The sequence below is a fragment of the Perissodus microlepis genome, chromosome 17 (assembly GCF_051167445.1).
Source record: "Perissodus microlepis isolate ML-2025 ecotype Zambia chromosome 17, ASM5116744v1, whole genome shotgun sequence".
NCBI classification, from domain to species: domain Eukaryota; kingdom Metazoa; phylum Chordata; class Actinopteri; order Cichliformes; family Cichlidae; genus Perissodus; species Perissodus microlepis.
Genome location: NC_140477.1, coordinates 37,331,119 through 37,341,612, shown reverse-complemented (window position 1 = coordinate 37,341,612; position 10,494 = coordinate 37,331,119).

The following is a 10,494-nucleotide window of genomic DNA, read 5'->3' as shown; positions in this document are numbered from 1 at the left end:
TGACAAATTTAAGTTAACGGGTCCAACCGAAAAAGTCCAACTTTTTTGTGATCAATTAACCAGTATCTGTCCAACAGTTTCTGGCCTCATCTCTAAAGTCCCTAACTCAATTTAAAAGTGTCCAACACCCAAGGTCCAACCTTTGCTGCCCAAAAAAGCGCAGATACCGTTCCAAACGGTAAGGAGACTCTAACTCCTAGCTTATTCCAGGATGCCCTGTACCCCACAGTCAAGCCAAACTGAACTAACCCTGTTCGCCAACAGGTCAAGGTCGCGCGTCCACGGCCAGGAGAGAGCGTAACCTCCGGGCTATGCGCTTCTTAGCAGACTCTAACTGCCGTTCTTGAAAAATTTATAATACTTTGAAACAACAGTCAACACCCCAGAACAAGTGTATGACTGACGCAGGTCCAACCTGTCTGACCAATGGGGACTCTAACCCACAAAATGACCAATTCCCTATCAAACTAAATTCACTCAGCAGTCCAACTGCTTTAACTTTTCTCAGCAGTCCAACTGCTTTAACTTTAATGAGCAGTCCAACTGCTTTAACTTTTCTCAGCAGTCCAACTGCTTTAACTTCAATCAGCAGTCCAACTGCTTTAACTTTAATGAGCAGTCCAACTGCTTTAACTTTTCTAAGCAGTCCAACTGCTTTAACTTTTCTCAGCAGTCCAACTGCTTTAACTTTTCTCAGCAGTCAAACTGCTTTAACTTTAATCAGCAGTCCAACTGTTTTAACTTTAATCAGCAGTCCAACTGCTTTAACTTTAATGAGCAGTCCAACTGCTTTAACTTTAATCAGCAGTCCAACTGCTTTAACTTTTCTCAGCAGTCCAACTGCTTTAACTTTTCTCAGCAGTCCAACTGCTTTAACTTCAATCAGCAGTCCAACTGCTTTAACTTTTCTCAGCAGTCCAACTGCTTTAACTTTAATGAGCAGTCCAACTGCTTTAACTTTTCTAAGCAGTCCAACTGCTTTAACTTTTCTCAGCAGTCCAACTGCTTTAACTTTTCTCAGCAGTCCAACTGCTTTAACTTTAATCAGCAGTCCAACTGCTTTAACTTTTCTCAGCAGTCCAACTGCTTTAACTTTAATGAGCAGTCCAACTGCTTTAACTTTAATCAGCAGTCCAACTGCTTTAACTTTAATCAGCAGTCCAACTGCTTTAACTTCAATCAGCAGTCCAACTGCTTTAACTTCAATCAGCAGTCCAACTGCTTTAACTTTTCTCAGCAGTCCAACTGCTTTAACTTTTCTCAGCAGTCCAACTGCTTTAACTTCAATCAGCAGTCCAACTGCTTTAACTTTAATCAGCAGTCCAACTGCTTTAACTTCAATAAGCAGTCCAACTGCTTTAACTTCAATCAGCAGTCCAACTGCTTTAACTTTTCTCAGCAGTCCAACTGCTTTAACTTTTCTCAGCAGTCCAACTGCTTTAACTTCAATCACCAGTCCAACTGCTTTAACTTCAATCAGCAGTCCAACTGCTTTAACTTCAATCAGCAGTCCAAATGCTTTAACTTTTCTCAGCAGTCCAACTGCTTTAACTTTTCTCAGCAGTCCAACTGCTTTAACTTTAATCAGCAATCCAACTGCTTTAACTTTAATCAGCAGTCCAACTGCTTTAACTTCAATCAGCAATCCAACTGTTTTAACTTCAATCAGCAGTCCAACTGCTTTAACTTTTCTCAGCAATCCAACTGCTTTAACTTTTCTCAGCAATCCAACTGCTTTAACTTCAATCAGCAGTCCAACTGCTTTAACTTTTCTCAGCAATCCAACTGCTTTAACTTTTCTCAGCAGTCCAACTGCTTTAACTTCAATCAGCAGTCCAACTGCTTTAACTTTTCTCAGCAGTCCAACTTCTTTAACTTCAATCAGCAGTCCAACTGCTTTAACTTTTCTCAGCACTCCAACTGCTTTAACTTTTCTCAGCAGTCCAACTGCTTTAACTTTTCTCAGCAGTCCAACTGTTTTAACTTCAATCAGCAGTCCAACTGCTTTAACTTTTCTCAGCAATCCAACTGCTTTAACTTTTCTCAGCAGTCCAACTGCTTTAACTTCAATCAGCAGTCCAACTGCTTTAACTTTTCTCAGCAGTCCAACTGCTTTAACTTCAATCAGCAGTCCAACTGCTTTAACTTTTCTCAGCAGTCCAACTGCTTTAACTTTTCTCAGCAGTCCAACTGCTTTAACTTTTCTCAGCAGTCCAACTGCTTTAACTTTAATCAGCAGTCCAACTGCTTTAACTTCAATCAGCAGTCCAACTGCTTTAACTTCAATCAGCAGTCCAAATGCTTTAACTTTTCTCAGCAGTCCAACTGCTTTAACTTTTCTCAGCAGTCCAACTGCTTTAACTTTAATCAGCAATCCAACTGCTTTAACTTTAATTAGCAGTCCAACTGCTTTAACTTCAATCAGCAATCCAACTGCTTTAACTTCAATCAGCAGTCCAACTGCTTTAACTTTTCTCAGCAGTCCAACTGCTTTAACTTCAATCAGCAGTCCAACTGCTTTAACTTTTCTCAGCAGTCCAACTGCTTTAACTTTTCTCAGCAGTCCAACTGCTTTAACTTTTCTCAGCAGTCCAATTGCTTTAACTTTAATGAGCAGTCCAACTGCTTTAACTTTTCTCAGCAGTCCAACTGCTTTAACTTTTCTCAGCAGTCCAACTGCTTTAACTTTAATCAGCAGTCCAACTGCTTTAACTTCAATCAGCAGTCCAACTGCTTTAACTTCAATCAGCAGTCCAAATGCTTTAACTTTTCTCAGCAGTCCAACTGCTTTAACTTTTCTCAGCAGTCCAACTGCTTTAACTTTTCTCAGCAGTCCAACTGCTTTAACTTTTCTCAGCAGTCCAAATGCTTTAACTTTTCTCAGCAGTCCAACTGCTTTAACTTTTCTCAGCAGTCCAACTGCTTTAACTTTAATCAGCAATCCAACTGCTTTAACTTTAATCAGCAGTCCAACTGCTTTGACTTCAATCAGCAATCCAACTGTTTTAACTTCAATCAGCAGTCCAACTGCTTTAACTTTTCTCAGCAATCCAACTGCTTTAACTTTTCTCAGCGGTCCAACTGCTTTAACTTCAATCAGCAGTCCAACTGCTTTAACTTTTCTCAGCAGTCCAACTGCTTTAACTTCAATCAGCAGTCCAACTGCTTTAACTTTTCTCAGCAGTCCAACTGCTTTAACTTTTCTCAGCAGTCCAACTGCTTTAACTTTTCTCAGCAGTCCAACTGCTTTAACTTTTCTCAGCAGTCCAACTGCTTTAACTTTAATCAGCAGTCCAACTGCTTTAACTTTTCTCAGCAGTCCAACTGCTTTAACTTCAATCAGCAGTCCAACTGCTTTAACTTTTCTCAGCAGTCCAACTGCGTTAACTTCAATCAGCAGTCCAACTGCTTTAACTTCAATCAGCAGTCCAACTGCTTTAACTTTTCTCAGCAGTCCAACTGCTTTAACTTTAATGAGCAGTCCAACTGCTTTAACTTTTCTCAGCAGTCCAACTGCTTTAACTTTTCTCAGCAGTCCAACTGCTTTAACTTTAATCAGCAGTCCAACTGCTTTAACTTCAATCAGCAGTCCAACTGCTTTAACTTCAATCAGCAGTCCAAATGCTTTAACTTTTCTCAGCAGTCCAACTGCTTTAACTTTTCTCAGCAGTCCAACTGCTTTAACTTTAATCAGCAATCCAACTGCTTTAACTTTAATTAGCAGTCCAACTGCTTTAACTTCAATCAGCAATCCAACTGCTTTAACTTCAATCAGCAGTCCAACTGCTTTAACTTTTCTCAGCAGTCCAACTGCTTTAACTTCAATCAGCAGTCCAACTGCTTTAACTTTTCTCAGCAGTCCAACTGCTTTAACTTTTCTCAGCAGTCCAACTGCTTTAACTTTTCTCAGCAGTCCAACTGCTTTAACTTTAATCAGCAGTCCAACTGCTTTAACTTCAATCAGCAGTCCAACTGCTTTAACTTCAATCAGCAGTCCAAATGCTTTAACTTTTCTCAGCAGTCCAACTGCTTTAACTTTTCTCAGCAGTCCAACTGCTTTAACTTTAATCAGCAATCCAACTGCTTTAACTTTAATTAGCAGTCCAACTGCTTTAACTTCAATCAGCAATCCAACTGCTTTAACTTCAATCAGCAGTCCAACTGCTTTAACTTTTCTCAGCAGTCCAACTGCTTTAACTTCAATCAGCAGTCCAACTGCTTTAACTTTTCTCAGCAGTCCAACTGCTTTAACTTTTCTCAGCAGTCCAACTGCTTTAACTTTTCTCAGCAGTCCAACTGCTTTAACTTCAATCAGCAGTCCAACTGCTTTAACTTCAATCAGCAGTCCAACTGCTTTAACTTTTCTCAGTAGTCCAACTGCTTTAACTTTAATGAGCAGTCCAACTGCTTTAACTTTTCTCAGCACTCCAACTGCTTTAACTTTTCTCAGCAGTCCAACTGCTTTAACTTCAATCAGCAGTCCAACTGCTTTAACTTTTCTCAGCAGTCCAACTGCTTTAACTTTAATGAGCAGTCCAACTGCTTTAACTTTTCTCAGCACTCCAACTGCTTTAACTTTTCTCAGCAGTCCAACTGCTTTAACTTCAATCAGCAGTCCAACTGCTTTAACTTTAATCAGCAGTCCAACTGCTTTAACTTCAATCAGCAATCCAACTGCTTTAACTTTTCTCAGCAGTCCAACTGCTTTAACTTCAATCAGCAGTCCAACTGCTTTAACTTTAATCAGCAGTCCAACCGCTTTAACTTCAATCAGCAGTCCAACTGCTTTAACTTCAATCAGCAGTCCAAATGCTTTAACTTTTCTCAGCAGTCCAACTGCTTTAACTTCAATCACCAGTCCAACTGCTTTAACTTCAATCACCAGTCCAACTGCTTTAACTTCAATCAGCAGTCCATATGCTTTAACTTCAATCAGCAGTCCAACTGCTTTAACTTTTCTCAGCAGTCCAACTGCTTTAACTTCAATCAGCAGTCCAACTGCTTTAACTTCAATCAGCAGTCCAACTGCTTTAACTTCAATCAGCAGTCCAACTGCTTTAACTTTTCTCAGCAGTCCAACTGCTTTAACTTTTCTCAGCAGTCCAACTGCTTTAACTTTAATGAGCAGTCCAACTGCTTTAACTTTTCTCAGCAGTCCAACTGCTTTAACTTCAATCAGCAGTCCAACTGCTTTAACTTTTCTCAGCAGTCCAACTGCGTTAACTTCAATCAGCAGTCCAACTGCTTTAACTTCAATCAGCAGTCCAACTGCTTTAACTTTTCTCAGCAGTCCAACTGCTTTAACTTTTCTCAGCAGTCCAACTGCTTTAACTTTTCTCAGCAGTCCAACTGCTTTAACTTTAATGAGCAGTCCAACTGCTTTAACTTTAATCAGCAATCCAACTGCTTTAACTTTAATTAGCAGTCCAACTGCTTTAACTTCAATCAGCAATCCAACTGCTTTAACTTCAATCAGCAGTCCAACTGCTTTAACTTTTCTCAGCAGTCCAACTGCTTTAACTTCAATCAGCAGTCCAACTGCTTTAACTTTTCTCAGCAGTCCAACTGCTTTAACTTTTCTCAGCAGTCCAACTGCTTTAACTTTTCTCAGCAGTCCAACTGCTTTAACTTCAATCAGCAGTCCAACTGCTTTAACTTCAATCAGCAGTCCAACTGCTTTAACTTTTCTCAGTAGTCCAACTGCTTTAACTTTAATGAGCAGTCCAACTGCTTTAACTTTTCTCAGCACTCCAACTGCTTTAACTTTTCTCAGCAGTCCAACTGCTTTAACTTCAATCAGCAGTCCAACTGCTTTAACTTTTCTCAGCAGTCCAACTGCTTTAACTTTAATGAGCAGTCCAACTGCTTTAACTTTTCTCAGCACTCCAACTGCTTTAACTTTTCTCAGCAGTCCAACTGCTTTAACTTCAATCAGCAGTCCAACTGCTTTAACTTTAATCAGCAGTCCAACTGCTTTAACTTCAATCAGCAATCCAACTGCTTTAACTTTTCTCAGCAGTCCAACTGCTTTAACTTCAATCAGCAGTCCAACTGCTTTAACTTTAATCAGCAGTCCAACCGCTTTAACTTCAATCAGCAGTCCAACTGCTTTAACTTCAATCAGCAGTCCAAATGCTTTAACTTTTCTCAGCAGTCCAACTGCTTTAACTTCAATCACCAGTCCAACTGCTTTAACTTCAATCACCAGTCCAACTGCTTTAACTTCAATCAGCAGTCCATATGCTTTAACTTCAATCAGCAGTCCAACTGCTTTAACTTTTCTCAGCAGTCCAACTGCTTTAACTTCAATCAGCAGTCCAACTGCTTTAACTTCAATCAGCAGTCCAACTGCTTTAACTTCAATCAGCAGTCCAACTGCTTTAACTTTTCTCAGCAGTCCAACTGCTTTAACTTTTCTCAGCAGTCCAACTGCTTTAACTTTAATGAGCAGTCCAACTGCTTTAACTTTTCTCAGCAGTCCAACTGCTTTAACTTCAATCAGCAGTCCAACTGCTTTAACTTTTCTCAGCAGTCCAACTGCGTTAACTTCAATCAGCAGTCCAACTGCTTTAACTTCAATCAGCAGTCCAACTGCTTTAACTTTTCTCAGCAGTCCAACTGCTTTAACTTTTCTCAGCAGTCCAACTGCTTTAACTTTTCTCAGCAGTCCAACTGCTTTAACTTTAATGAGCAGTCCAACTGCTTTAACTTTTCTCAGCAGTCCAACTGCTTTAACTTTAATCAGCAGTCCAACTGCTTTAACTTCAATCAGCAGTCCAACTGCTTTAACTTCAATCAGCAGTCCAAATGCTTTAACTTTTCTCAGCAGTCCAACTGCTTTAACTTTTCTCAGCAGTCCAACTGCTTTAACTTTAATCAGCAATCCAACTGCTTTAACTTTAATCAGCAGTCCAACTGCTTTAACTTCAATCAGCAATCCAACTGTTTTAACTTCAATCAGCAGTCCAACTGCTTTAACTTTTCTCAGCAATCCAACTGCTTTAACTTTTCTCAGCAGTCCAACTGCTTTAACTTCAATCAGCAGTCCAACTGCTTTAACTTTTCTCAGCAGTCCAACTGCTTTAACTTCAATCAGCAGTCCAACTGCTTTAACTTTTCTCAGCAGTCCAACTGCTTTAACTTTTCTCAGCAGTCCAACTGCTTTAACTTTTCTCAGCAGTCCAACTGCTTTAACTTCAATCAGCAGTCCAACTGCTTTAACTTTTCTCAGCAGTCCAACTGCTTTAACTTCAATCAGCAGTCCAACTGCTTTAACTTTTCTCAGCACTCCAACTGCTTTAACTTTTCTCAGCAGTCCAACTGCTTTAACTTTAATGAGCAGTCCAACTGCTTTAACTTTTCTCAGCACTCCAACTGCTTTAACTTTTCTCAGCAGTCCAACTGCTTTAACTTCAATCAGCAGTCCAACTGCTTTAACTTTTCTCAGCAGTCCAACTGCTTTAACTTCAATCAGCAATCCAACTGCTTTAACTTTTCTCAGCAGTCCAACTGCTTTAACTTCAATCAGCAGTCCAACTTCTTTAACTTTAATCAGCAGTCCAACCGCTTTAACTTCAATCAGCAGTCCAACTGCTTTAACTTCAATCAGCAGTCCAACTGCTTTAACTTTTCTCAGCAGTCCAACTGCTTTAACTTCAATCACCAGTCCAACTGCTTTAACTTCAATCACCAGTCCAACTGCTTTAACTTCAATCAGCAGTCCATATGCTTTAACTTCAATCAGCAGTCCAACTGCTTTAACTTTTCTCAGCAGTCCAACTGCTTTAACTTCAATCAGCAGTCCAACTGCTTTAACTTCAATCACCAGTCCAACTGCTTTAACTTTTCTCAGCAGTCCAACTGCTTTAACTTTAATCAGCAGTCCAACTGCTTTAACTTTTCTCAGCAGTCCAACTGCTTTAACTTCAATCAGCAGTCCAACTGCTTTAACTTCAATCAGCAGTCCAACTGCTTTAACTTTTCTCAGCAGTCCAACTGCTTTAACTTCAATCAGCAGTCCAACTGCTTTAACTTCAATCAGCAGTCCAACTGCTTTAACTTCAATCAGCAGTCCAACTGCTTTAACTTTTCTCAGCAGTCCAACTGCTTTAACTTCAATCACCAGTCCAACTGCTTTAACTTTTCTCAGCAGTCCAACTGCTTTAACTTCAATCAGCAGTCCAACTGCTTTAACTTCAATCAGCAGTCCAACTGCTTTAACTTTTCTCAGCAGTCCAACTGCTTTAACTTCAATCAGCAGTCCAACTGCTTTAACTTTTCTCAGCAGTCCAACTGCTTTAACTTTTCTCAGCAGTCCAACTGCTTTAACTTCAATCAGCAGTCCAACTGCTTTAACTTTTCTCAGCACTCCAACTGCTTTAACTTTTCTCAGCAGTCCAACTGCTTTAACTTCAATCAGCAGTCCAACTGCTTTAACTTTTCTCAGCAGTCCAACTGCTTTAACTTCAATCAGCAGTCCAACTGCTTTAACTTTTCTCAGCAGTCCAACTGCTTTAACTTCAATCAGCAATCCAACTGCTTTAACTTTTCTCAGCAGTCCAACTGCTTTAACTTCAATCAGCAGTCCAACTGCTTTAACTTTTCTCAGCAGTCCAACTGCTTTAACTTCAATCAGCAGTCCAACTGCTTTAACTTCAATCAGCAGTCCAACTGCTTTAACTTTTCTCAGCAGTCCAACTGCTTTAACTTCAATCAGCAGTCCAACTGCTTTAACTTCAATCAGCAGTCCAACTGCTTTAACTTTTCTCAGCAGTCCAACTGCTTTAACTTCAATCAGCAGTCCAACTGCTTTAACTTTTCTCAGCAGTCCAACTGCTTTAACTTTTCTCAGCAGTCCAACTGCTTTAACTTCAATCAGCAGTCCAACTGCTTTAACTTTTCTCAGCAGTCCAACTGCTTTAACTTCAATCAGCAGTCCAACTGCTTTAACTTCAATCAGCAGTCCAACTGCTCTAAATGCACTTTCAACCTTTCATTATCATTACTTCAGCTTCAGTTCTCATGAGATTTTTCATCAAAATCAAAACAGACATCTACCAGTAATTTCAGTGAGTAGAATTTTAATTTTATCATGTCCAATTTGGCACACTTTGGAAATAGATTCAACAGGTAGTGCCTTACCTTTGTATAATCCGGCTTATGCCCACTCACGTCAAACCACTGGCTTGTGCCTGTCCGTTCGACAACCTCGGACCGTCCAAACCTCCAACTTCCACCCCAATACCACAGGACGAGCCCCCAAACTGTTACGGATTCAAATATTGGGGATGGATACAAGAGGAAAAACCACAAAAACAACACTGGTTCGGCCGGGTTGAGTCAAATGATGATTTTAATGATCACACGCGTGGGAGATGGACACCATACGCAGACAGCATCAGATCTCAAAATGGTGGAGCATTGATCAAACTCTTATAGCCTCTAGTGGCCCCCACCTAATCATAAAAGCCTCAACATTCACATTCTTTCTCTCACACGGCGCCTAAGCTACGACCTTGGCTCCCTGTTTATCTGCTCCTGCTGAGATGGGGCAGAAAACCTCTCCAGTATGTTCTGTTCTCTTCTAATCAGACAAATAAGGCGATGACTTTCTGCAAACACTATTTCTTATAACTCAGCAGTATAATGCATCATAAACAATATCATTCATTCACAATAAATCAGCAGTCTAATGTAATGCAAATCAGTTTAACAAATGCAATAGTTATCGCCTTCTTCTAATTCAGGAGAATAATGCAAACTAAAACTACATAATAATTCACAATCTTTAATTAGGGGTCTAACATGGCATAAAATAATATTATAATCTCACAGTTGTCAGATACAGACCTCACGTCGACTACAGTATCCAAACTCTTTGGTTTTACTGCTCCAGGTAGATCATCTTGTCCTACTGGAGATGTCTCGGGTGGTAGTAAAAAATAACTATTTATATAGCACTTTTTTACACAATTTTAACAGTTTGGATTTTAAAAAGCGCATATTTATACATGCAGATGCAAACCTTCATTCATTACTACACACTCCTGCACACATACAAGGCCAATGGGCAAAAGATTCAAGAGAAGCTGAACCATGGAAATGAGTTTTGAAGCTGCAGAAAGCTGCTCCAAAGTTTAGACACGACAGCCTCTGAAGCGTGATCACCTCTGGTTTAAAACAAGACAGTGGCTCAGTGCAGAGACCGTGATCAGATCATCAGAGAGGCCAGCTGCAGTCAGAAGGGCTCATTAGCTCTGCTGTATACAGAGCAGCATGTCAGGCCTCATCACTACGATTTCTAAATGAAGGAAATAAAATGATAGTATTTCGTTCAATCAGTACAGAGGCCTTTTCTCTGCATGAACATCGTCTCCATCTTTTATTAGCAGCACTAAATCAAGCACACAGTGTTTTATTCACTGGTGTTTGTTTATTGTGATGTAAATCTGGGACAATACTATGAGCTGTTCTGCAACAAAGACTGGACTGACA